The sequence below is a fragment of the Atta cephalotes genome (genome assembly GCF_000143395.1).
Source record: "Atta cephalotes unplaced genomic scaffold scaffold00009, whole genome shotgun sequence".
Taxonomy (NCBI): Eukaryota; Metazoa; Arthropoda; class Insecta; order Hymenoptera; family Formicidae; genus Atta; species Atta cephalotes.
The window spans coordinates 2,458,421-2,471,765 of NW_012130073.1; positions in this window are offsets into that span (position 1 = coordinate 2,458,421).

Consider the following 13,345-nt stretch of genomic DNA (forward strand, 5'->3'; position numbering starts at 1 on the left):
ATATAATATTATATACCAGATATATAATATCTAGTATATAATATTCAAATATATTTAGATTTACTATTATTAACTAAAATAACATATTAATTAACATGTAATTTATTCTTTGGCACAAAATACATTACAATACTTCTCTTTAAATGAAAAAGCCTTAAATGAAAGCTCGTTTCTTAATTCTGAGAGAGAGAAACTTGATTTCTTTTATATAAAACGCTTAAACTCTGCTTCGTAAGAATTTGCAGTCAAACTTCCCGTTAAAATGACTTTGGTGCAAAAATTTAAGTAATTGATGTAATGAATATGCAGATTATCCTATTTCTTATCAATAGAAAATATAAACTAATTTCTTATAAATTGTTTCTTATAAATTGTAGAAATAATAATTTTTCAAATTACGAGAATTATTATACAAGATTAGATATAGAAGATTTTTAAGGATTAAATTTCTGGAATACAAACGGATAATATAATTTGACTCTGTGGTTAATTTTAAGATTATCAAAATCTCAAGATACGTTAACTTAAATTTAAAACTTTGAAAATTGCGAAAAAAGAGCGCTTAATTATATTCTACTAGTACAAAAGTCGCTTTATTCCTCCCCAAGGAATCCTACAGCTCGCTTCATCAACTGCGCCTATTACGGAGCGCTCTGCATACCTAAAAGCCATCCAATTTTCACGAAAAGATCGGCTCTAAATTCTTATGAATGCAGACAAGTTCTAATTTATATATATTTTTTCATGATATCGTATAACGTGAAAGATTCATCGTACAGGCGGATGAAATAATAATACCGCAAGATATTTCTTGAAATTCATCTCCACTTTTCGATTCTCCTTCGACCTCTTTCCATAATTAAGTTAACATGCTCACATCCTGCTTGATTGGATGCACTTATCTGGAGATGCAATTTTCGACATTGCCGCGCTCTGCACGCGTGTACTATCGTCCAACATATACTCGCGCGCGAGCATGCAGAGGAATGCTCTACGTCCTTACCACGCGCCAGACGCTTTACGCTCATCTTCTCATGCATATTAATAATGTTCGATGTGAATCGCGAATCGCTCGAGGTTCCTAAATCACTGGGCCTTGCGCTTGAGCAGCACAACGCCGTAAATAAACGAAATTAACGTCGCCATTATCGACCGTGCTGCGCCGAGAATAAATTATCCCCATCATCTGCATCAAAGAATAACGAGGAAGTGCTGCAGGTTCGTCATTGTTTATTGAAAAAAGAGAAAACGGTATGCGGAAACAAGAGTCCGAGCCGCGCGAATATTTCGCGCGCATTAGGAACGACGGTTGTTTAATCCGTTTATCGACGTAATAACACGTCGTGACAGAAAACTTTTAAGTAGGTCTTATAATTTACATATTTAAGCCACGGCGGTTACGTCATGAATAAAATTATACATTGATTTGCACAAATACACAGATACGTATTTGCATCCTCGAATCTGTTTCGCTCGCATTGCTTCGTTGATTTTCACAGTTTGCATGCATATGTATTAATACTACACCATGTAAACTACGTTAGTATCATAGTTACGTGCCGGAAAAGTCTTACATATATCTATTATTTACATCTACCAATAGGAATGTAAAGCTGTTTGGCCATTAACACTCGCAATTGAAATATTTTATTTATGAATGAAAACAAAATTTGAGAAATTCGATGCAACGCTAACTTGGTTAGCGACCGCGTGGTTATTTCATGCAACCGTATGTTGCTGTACGAATTAAAAAGTCATATCAATCATTTGCTAATTAAAAATTCCTACCTGTTCACGGCTACTTCTCGCAATTATCAAAGTTCCGGTCTACGAATCAGTGAATTATTCAACATCACACTCGCGATAATTAAAATTGAAAATGCGTCCTGCATTGACGTATCGTTAATCAACGATAATCATACGAGTTGCGGATTTTATAACGAGTGAATCAATTATTTTATCATGAAAGAAATATTTAATGGAAAAAAAGAAAAGAAAATATCTGCAATTTGAACTCATTAGTTTAAATGAAATTTCCTGGATATGCACGACGATTTAAGACATGAGGAAAAACTGACGTTTCACATAAATATATTTCATGCTATCTTAATTCCCAAGCATTTACAGCGTCGCTTGTATGTTAATTAAATTCCCACCGTGAGAAAAATAAAAAAAGAATATTGTTAAACGTAATTTATTTACAAGACAACTTTCGCGAGTGCAAAAAGACACTGTCGTTTGTATTACTGTGAAGAAAACATTTTTAATCCTGTTTTTAATTGTCAAACCCCCCCCCAGAATGACAAACATAAAAAAATCGATAAAATTTATTTTCGCTCTGGACTGACACTGATATATTTTATACACTTTTCATTCTTGTCACCCCGATCAAATTTCCTGTGGTGTACTCTAGTTTCAGATATTTTCTCAATCAATGTGGACCCACGAAATGTTGGATATTTATCTTCGGGAATAGAAAGAGCGCATGAAAAACGCTAGACATGGATATAATGTATCCACTTTTATGTATGACTATCGATAAAAAAAGAAAGTGTACTAAAAGCAAAACATAAGTGTCAACTATAAAAATGACAAAATTATTTTGTGAACTGACCTAAAAACAACTGTTCTATTTTCTGCTCATTTTTGATGTTTTTGTGGCAAAAATGATAATACATCTCTTTTAAAAGATAACAAAATGGTGAAATACTGATTGTAAATAATTTCGACAGCCACATAATCTCTAATAAATGCTATCTATTTTTTAAATAAAATATAAAAGAATAACTATAAAAAAGTGAAATAATAAATGTTAAAGCAAGGAGGACATTTATTTTGAGAGAAGGCGAAAAGAATAATAGAATTTTATTTTATCTTGATATTTTGTACATACAATAGGAAAAGTGATAGCAACTATAAAGATTGCAACTATACAAGCTTTATGTACAATTAATGTGTGGTTGAAAAACAGTTGCAACAATTATAAAATAATTTATTCAATTACATAATATATATATATATATAAATTCTATATAAAACTTGCATAGCCGTCATTTTTATGGTTATTATCAACTACTTTTTCTCTGAGTATGAATCTGATTTTGAGTGCAAAAATATATCTTTGCTGGTACATTTCTAACGGCACTACAAGACAAACGTGTGACTACAGGCTAAAGTGCTCAGAGAATACAAGCGAACACGAATCGAGGATTTCAGTGAGATTGACGATAAACATGTGTGCGACCGCACGGTGACTAGCTATTTTCGAGAAGTTCACTTGAGTTCGGACATGCAAGTGGCTCAAGAAATTGGCCTTGCAAGGAACGACTCTAAGGAACGACAACGGATAATCTAAACTGCTTTAAAAGATAATATGCGATCTGTATGTAAAACATCTCAAAGTCGATTTTACTGCAACAATGTATGTTTAAACGATGATAACGTAGAATAAAATATTTTAAACTTCGCATTGGTTAAGACCGTAATTATAAAATAATTATCATAATTTGAAGGATTCTTAGTACTTTATCCCAGCTCAAGTAACTCACAAATCTTTTCTCTTAAGTTTCAAGATAATCCGGGATTCCGTTACTTAATGTCAAAAGTTGAAAAGTTAGAAGCACTGAGAACAACATAAGCTTGCATAGTTTTATAATGAGCAGCAGCTCTTTCCACAACAACAATTTCTTTCCAGGCTAACAAACAAATAAAAAAACGCCGCGATGAGCACCGATGTGTGTTCATAACGAAATGCTGAATCTGACCAAAACGTTCTCCGAGGACCGAGGACAAATCGTTCTCGACATAGAAATGGTCACGGAAATCTTGGCGATATCAGTCACGGCACTGAGAAGGAATAGGTAATCCAAATCTCTTTAGGAATCCCATGCAGTCAGGTAGACGATATATTCACGTTCTTGCAAACATTACGGAGGTCTCTCATGCCAGGGAACAACTAAATCTTGTGGTAGCGAGAAGCGCTTCTTTTTTCTTCTTTTTGTTTTCATCGTCGAAATGTCCCGAGAAATTTGTCTACCTTAAATACGGCACAGAATATAGTCGCGTTTAAACACAAACTTGACAAATTATCGCGTACTCGTAGAACGCTACCTTTTTCGAACATAAACTCAACATGCGAACTGCAAAATAACAGTATGTAAGAATAAACCAACGTAAAAATAAACAAAAAGGATATCGAGAATAAGTACATACATTTTATCACTTTTTTTCTCAAAAAATCGTTTGGTTCATTTTTCTCGTAATTTAGCATGATACAATTTATGATAATAAAAGAAAAATTGACTAATATGTAAATAACAAAGAGAGCAATTTTGCTATCTAAAAATAATTTTGCTGAACCAAAAATAATAGGATGACAAAATTGGTAGCTAGAATATCAAAACATTTTGCAGCATTGCTCATCATTAATAAGATTCCCACACCTATTTTGATGATCCAAAATTATTTTCAATATCTAACTAAATTTTTATATTCTTCAGCAAAATTACTTTTTCCGTGAACAAATAAGCAAAGAAATTCAATCGAAGCAGACCTTGGTGTCGAATAATGTTTCAAATTTCACAATGTCCAATATAATATCTTTATTTTGATTATTTTTATCTTATTAATGAAGACTGCTAAGTCGAAATGTCATTGTCTAAATTTTTAGAAAACAAATTTATTATTATTCATCATTTTTAATTTTGTTCATTCTTGGCTGTCCTCTTATATTGCATTACAATTTCCAGTTTATGCGAATATTATTATTATAACATCAAAATCCGCTTTACTCGAATAAGATTCTCTTCGCTTATTTGTAATATACTTTAAGTTTCACCAATATTATAGTTAAATGTTTATACATTTCACAAACTGCTTGATGCGTATAAGCCATGAATTTAATAGTAATTTAAGTAATTATAACTTTTAGGAATTTAAAATAACTTTCCTGTTAAGATTCTTATTAAGAAGCTGTCGATGATATTTAAAATAAACTCTGATTTAACAATAAACGCTCTCAATATGGATACTCTCGGGTTCGCGATGGCTTGGAAAATCTCACTCGAAGCCAAAGTAAGGCACATTTACGAGGTACTAAATGGCCGACGGTAGAAGGAATTCTGATATACCGCGGAATCGTCCTTTCGTAATCCAAATCTCCTTAGAGAAACGCGAAATGGAACTTTTCATAAAATATATTTCCTTCCCTAGGAACATTCACCGTCGAATCTTATATAACTTATTGTCGGCAAGTTTATATTGCGCGCATCAAGTTATCGCTAATCGTAATTGCAAGAGTCATAAAAGATTACACGTTGACATTTCCTTCGTCGATTAATATCTATGTATATCCAGGTATAATTAATTGTTTTACAAAACAATTCACTTCGAATTTATAAATATGTACCTTCATTTCTAAATATTTTCGTATAAAAGAAAATAAAAAAAATATGCGTATTTCTGCAGCTACACTGAAAAAGCAATTTTGTTGAAGATCTAAAAATTTGGCTATAAGATCTGAAAATAATTTTGCTGGGCCATCAAAACAATTAGGTAGGACGACAAAATTGATTGCTAGAATATCAAAACATTTTGCAGCATTGCTTATCATGCTTAAGATTCCTGCAAAATTATTTTCCGATCTGTAGCCAGCTAAATTTTTAGATTTTTTTAACAAAATGTTCTTTTAGTGTACACGAAAAAAACGAATATCTTTTGTTGAAATATTCAATTTAGTTAAATATCACAGATCTGAAAATAAATTATTAGATTGTCAAAACATAATTAGATAAAAATGGTTGCTAAAATGTCAAAATGTTTTGCAACATTATTATCATATTTGAGTGTTCTATATAATTATTTTCAGATCTATATCTATATATAAACTAAATTTTTTAATACTTTAGCAAAATCATTCTTTTCATGCACCTGTATTTAAACTCGCGATATCGAATTGTTTACAGTTAGGATATAATTTAAGGTTTATTTCGCAGCTTTGCGAAATTTGAGAGGTAAAATAACATCTCGAATCTCAAGATTTGTCGAAGACCGAGGAATTGACTTATCTCTCAACGGCAAAACATGCCGGTTAATTCCGTAGATGATTCGGTAACGATGTTATTTGAGCTTGAGATGATTTTATCCACGCCGCGGTACGTCTCCGACGAGAACAACATTGCTAGATCACGAGAAGACGACGATGTAACATTCCCACATCGCTTCGGCCGGAGATACTAAACCGCGCGGGCGAGAAATGTTGGATATCAGACGCGGCTTGTCGGCGGCGAAACGATGCGCGCGAAGCTGAGGCGTTTTGAAAGGTATTTCGACAGGAACGGATGGCTATGCGGCCTGCCAACGTCCATTGAATTTCAAGCGAGTCCGTTTACCGAGCTAAAGAGAAATGGAGAGAACGGAAAGGGGAGAAAGAGAGAGAGAGAGAGAGAGAGAGAGATGGAGTGAAAGAAGGAATATAGAGAGAACGGAGGTCACATCCTCGCAAGTGCCCTCCGCAACCGAGCGAAGAATCGACCCGTTGCTAACTTCGATTTATTTCCTTCCTGGCGTCCATCTATCTTTTATCTCATTTTTAATTCGATCTCTCGCCATCTCATAACCGAATTAAACACAACATGACGACTGTGCATCAAGAAATGGCGATTTTGCGTTGCGATACTAATTTGTTCTTTGTACGTTGTTAGAAACGGGTCAATAACTTCGTAATATAGAAGCCCATCTTTTTATCTTTTTTCTGAAGTCATTCTGCCATATTTAGTGTGCGATAAAAATCATATACAGATGTCATTCTCTTACTTCAAAAATGATATAATTTAAAAATATAACTTTCAAGTTATTAAGTTAATAAATTAGATAAAGATTACTCTAGCAGTCATCAAAAATAAATCAACTTAACTTCACAGTCCGTCCATTAAATAGCATTTGTGTTAGTCTTAAGATTTCCAAAGAAATTATAACACGTTCTATTATACAGAGTCATACATTTTGAATTGTGTTTTTTGTAAAAATGAGTTTTCTACAGAGAACATTTAGAGTTAATACAACTTAGTAATCGCATAATTGATTAGTGATAAGTAGTAGTTCGAAAAAGGAATTGTTTCGTTTTGAATTTAATCATTTTAACTGATTAAGGTAAATATAAACTGGTGACATTTTGAATTATGTCACTTTTGGGGAATTATTATAACTTTGTAGGACATCAAAATCGTTTTATTAATTAACAACTGTTTATTAAATTGAAAAACGGTTCTTCTTATTTAAAAAAAAAACTTACAATGTTTTAATGACACAAAAATCATTTAAATATACTCTCTAAAAATGTAGTGACTTCAGTGCTATACTTATAACCGTTAATTTATAATCATCAGCGAATATTTAATGTATTTCAATATATATAATAATACACTGATTCACTTTTAGAGAGTATATTGATGTACTATTCCAACATCTTATTTTAGCCGCGCGCGTAATTATTTCTTGTACTTACAATTATCTAATTTTTTAAGTCATGTCACTTTCGAAGTAAAGAAATGATATAAGATGTCAAGTATGCAACATAGGCATTTTTCAATATTTCTGTTTAAAATCAATAATATTATTTTTTATTTATTTAGATTACAGCAAATATTCTTATTGCACACTATTATCTCACAATAAATGTGCATATTATCTCACAAATAAATGGCTACCAATTTCATTTTTTATTGTAAATTTATTAAATGTTAACGATTTAATATAATACAATATAGAAAACTCTATTCATAATGCAAACCACTATAAAGCGCGGTCTTGTTCAACGAGATCGCGAAGACAGGATGTAAAGATTGAGCGTTAAAATAAACGGTTGTTCCACAGTTAACTTTTGTAACTATCCCTTTATTCTGCATTAGAACTCATAAAACTTTCGGAGCCCGCCAAGTTCCTCTTCCATCTCTGATAGCTTCCCATGTAGCGTTGCGGCAAGCGGAACTTTAAAGAGTGCTTTTAACTAACTCCGAAAAATCGAATTACGGTACAAAAACTCGGTGCCACTCTACGTGTTTCCAAAGTTTCGGCAAAATCATCGGGTTTTGCTGACGCTTTTCTCCGCCACGCGATCCCTACTGGGAAGATTTTTCTGCGCTCTCTGAAAACTTAGCGAGTAAAATAGAGTGTTTTAGGATTACGTCCTATGTATACCCATGAGAAAGTCGTCACGAAACGGGTGAATTACATCGCATTCTTGACATTAAGCTTGAAAAACTTGCGGCGTATCCTAAAGCAAATTAAAAGCTAGCCCTGGATTTAAAGTTTCTTTAGGAAGTGCCCACATGGGAGATGTATTTCATGTAGAAAATATAAGAGCTCGTTATGACACAGTATCTAAACTTTTCATATAAAGTTATCTCAAATAGTTGGCCAATGTCTAAAGAGAAAGAAATTATTTTGTAACTGACCTAAAAATAATCGTCCTGTGATCTACTTATTTCTGTTCTTTCCGCTACAAATATACAATGCTTTTAAAAGCAATAAAATGGAAATAGATTGTTGATAATTAAATGAAAGAAATCCTATATTCACGCAATTCACGATTAAAGCAAATATATATTGCTTATATATGTATATAAGTATTTTTTGTATTCACCTTTATAACCCTTTTTTATAACAGTGTTTTCTAATCCGTGTTCCCTCCCCTCCCCCCCCCCTCCCTCTCTCTCTCTCTCTATCTCTCTCTCATCCGCATATAATTTTGTTATTGTAATCGCCAGATAATTTTTAACGAAGAATGCTTTTTTCTAATCTTTGAATGTGATTATGCATTGTTATATATATCAAAGGAGCAATGATATTGGAGCAATAACTAACCCAATTTTTCGATTTATAAATAACACTTTATTATTTTTTGGACACACTTTCATGTGTGTCAAAATGTAAATTAATTCTTTCTGTAATTTGAACATTCATATTAATGTTTATACTTATAACAATTAATACATTAAATTTAACTCAAATTTAATGGATTTTCTAGAGTTAAATTTAATTCTATTATTTTAATTAAATTCTATAGAAATGATTAAAAATAATTAAAATAATTGAATATAATTTGATATAATGAAATAGTATATGTTAAGCAACAAGCTAAATAAAAGCCTTAGGATATATTACATACACAAATATCGCAGATATATCTATATATTTGTGAAATATACAACACGATAAATATTTCAATCGATATGCTAATTCTGTGCGAATTCTGTGAAAAGCGAAACCTTTGGCATAGCCCGACATAACAGGGTACACGTACAATGGTTTTCGATTTCCGAACAAAAAAAATTACTTCCGGATGAGTATCCGGTAAAGCTTCAATACGACAAATTCCCAAAACGCACGCGATTGATTACGGCAGCTTTTCCAGCGTTAAATTCGCCTGCTGAATTTTTTATTCAGCAACATTATTTATTTCGCAAAATCTTTTACCGTTCTATAAACGCACACGGTGCAATGTGTGTCTGGTGACATCGTGACAGCAATGGTACTTCAATGCAGTATTCAGACCGAGATATCGTTGACCCGCATCCCTAGGCATACATATCGCGACTAACGTCGCGGAAGCTGCGAATCTGCAGCATCTGCGCTTGTACGCCTCCTCTGCAAAGTACGGCATAATTTGCAAACGAAGAGAAACGGCGTGACTTTGTCGCCTGTGTTTAATACATAACCTGCAAATACAACCGAACGAATAGATCCACGGTGATGTACTATATGTACATGTACGATTTAGGACAAGTTGGTTCATTCGGTCGCGTTTACTATTGCTCTATTCGCGTAACATCGGCATCCAGAATATTCCGGAAAATTTATCACTGATACAAACACGATGTCTGAATTTCTGGATATTTCGTTAATGTCATAAGTGCCTTTAATAAATATGTCTTAAATAAATTATACACGATACAAGAAAATGTTATATAAGTTATTAGAAAGTATTAGTCGTTTCATAATATCTTATCATGATAAATATAAATAAAATCTTATGTTAAAAATATAAAGTATATATTATTTTTATTACTTTCTTAGATGATGCAAACTAAATGGAAAAAACGATTTTTCTGGAAGGTCAAAAATTTTACTGGATATAAATTCGAGAATAATTTTATTAAAAATTCAAACTGGTTATTCAGGATATCAAATTTTTTTTGCAGCATTGCTCATCATTTTTTAGTTTTTCAACATAATTATTTTAACGGTCCAACAAAATTATTTTCACATTTATATTCAGCAAAATTTTAAATGTTTCAACAAAATCGTCCTTTGCATATATTTGTAATGAGTCAATAAATGTTTGCTCGCTCATTCGTTGATGTTCACTTTCATAAACGCGCCTTAAACTTAGTAAACTTGTGGCTGAGTAGATAATGGTCAGTAAAAGTTAGTTTGCAGTTATTATGTTGGGAAACAGAGAGAGAGGAAGGGAGGGAGAGAGAGAGAGAGAGAGAGATGATAAATTTGTTTAATAAATTATTTTATCACCAACAGATATATGATTTTAACTATATATGCAAAATCTACAACAAATTACAAAAAAACTATTTAACAAAACTGTGGAAATTTTTAAATAAATGTTTACACAACGTATTGTTCATTAACGGTATCGCAGCCAAAACATTCTTATTCTCTCTAAATATATTTTATAGAATATTTTTATTTTATATAGCTAAAATAATCTAACATGATCAATAAAGATAAAAGAAATTAGTTGATGTATTTAATACTCAATATAATTAACTTATAAAGATGAAAAAAATTTGATGATGACTTTTATATGTGTATCTTGTTATTCAATGATATTCTCTCCTTTAAAAAGAAAAAAAGTATAATATTACGGAAATCTCTTTTTGAATAAAAATCAATTCAAAGCGAAAATGATTTCTAGATATATTAATTCAAAAGAATTTAATATTTTACGTTTTATAAAACTGTAAAATAAACTGTAAAATAAACTGTAAAATAAAATAAATGAATATCACAAAATAAATTGCTCTCCTAATATTTCTGGTAATTTATAATTATCTAATAATTTATAGTTATCTTGATAAAGGCGACGATGCAGAAATGTTCTTCTCATTACATCGAGTTATATTGAAACACACATCAAAACTTGTTGCATCTGAGTTGCCATCGACCAACCTATCGACCAACGAACGAAAGACCTTAAAAAAAACCTTGTCATTCGAGATTTCTATTAAATTCTTTTAATTAATCTCCTTGGATACTTTGATGTTCGCCCACTTTAAAATCAAAAGCGCACGAACAAGACTTCTCTTTTCGAGGATCGTTACTCAAGTGACTCGAAATTCGAGAGCAAAACTCCTTTTTATCGGCGTAAGTGGCAATCAAAAGAAGTTTTATAGTGTCACTAACGGAAAAGTAGAAACTGCTACATTGCGTCTTAAATATCGAGAATGGTCGCATTCAAATAGTGAAGTGAAAAAGTGTATACACACAAAAGAGCTAAAAGAATTTTACATCAAGAAAATCATTCCAAACTTTGGGGCTTTTATTTGAAAATCTAGCTCTCATTTTGAACATTCTCTTAAGTACTTGATCAAATATCATATAAACGTGTGATGATATTCTCTAAAAAACCAGCGACTTCAGTGCTATACTTACTATACAACTGATATAATCATTAGTAAATATTTACTGTTGCATGTCAATGCATTTCAAATCTGCAGAAAATCAGATCCTTTGAAAGTGAATCAGTGCATTGTTACTGAAAAACAGTAAATATTCACTGATGATTACACTCTCTGAATCAGTGAATAGTCACTAAATACACAGTGGCACATACATACTTGGCACTGATAATCAGTGAAGTTCAATTAAAAAAGGAAGAATGTTTGAGCGTTATATAACTAAAACATTGATATTTGCACGTTAATTTCAATTTTCCAGTATCATATTCATTGAATTTAAGCACTAAAACAAAATTAGTTACATCATATAACAAAAATTAGCTAGGTTAGAGATCTCACATTTAACTCACTGATTATCAATGGCATACTTGGCACTGATCAATGAATTAAATGTGAGATCTCTAATTACCTAATTAATTTTTATTATGTGATGTAACTAATCTTGTTTAGTGCTTAAATTCAATGAATATGATATTGGAAAATTGAAATTGAATGACATTGATATCAGTGATTATCCACTGATTCAGATTTAGAGAGCATCAATTATAAATATAGTCACTAAAGTCTGCAATAATACATCGATTCATTTTTAAGAGTAGATATTCGCGTATTATACTTATTTGCAAATTATTCTTATAATATACCGAAAAACGGTTTTGCCGAAATAAATTTAGTTAAATATAGATCTGAATACAATTTTGTTGTATCATTAAAATTGTAGCACGCTAATTATTTTGATGTTGCAAACAAAATTATTTTCAAATCTATATCTACAATAATTAAATGTTTAGATACTTTAGCAAAATCATTCTTTCTGTATCACGTATTGCGCATATTGAACAAAGAAACACATATACCGCATAATACCTATATACTGTAAGTATATTCTGTATAATACGCAAATACATGTCTATCATCATGCGTATAATTACTTATTACGGGTCTATGGTTCATTGCACGACGTTCAAATGAGCGCACAGCCCAATGCAATTACACCAAAGCATAGCCACATAGTGAGGTATCGAAGCAGAGAGGACGGAGCCGTGGAAGCGAGACGAACAAGAGACACGGAGAGCCATACAAACGCTATTCGCAAATTCGGTTCCGCTCACACGGCTGGGACTGTACCAGAATCTGGTTGTAAATTCAAACACGTACGTCTATATTGATTGTATGAAATATATCTCTTTGATCGTGCTTGGAAATCCGCTACCGATATGACTTTGTAAATCTTAACGCAAAAATAAACCCTTCCGTAACATTTAACTACATAAAAATTTTTACGCGAAAATTTTTCATATTAACTTATGAATGAGCAAACGGGCGATCAACGTATTTAGGACATCCGACGCTCAGCTTACAATTGAACGCATATGTTGCAATGCTGTACCACTTATTCAAATAGCGTTTCGTCGCGCGAATAGTGGACATGTTGACACTGGTTAGTACCTCGGTTAGTACGATGCGTCCACAAACCAAGAGACCAATTGTTCTGTTCACTACCAGAATTACTGTCCATTTATGAATTTACAAGAACGGAAGATCCGATCTGCTGAGCTACCATCGACACGGTAATGGTCCTTGAGTCGCACTTACACCCGCATACACACGATAACGTGTAATAATAACAAGACTGTCCTCTCTCTCTCTCT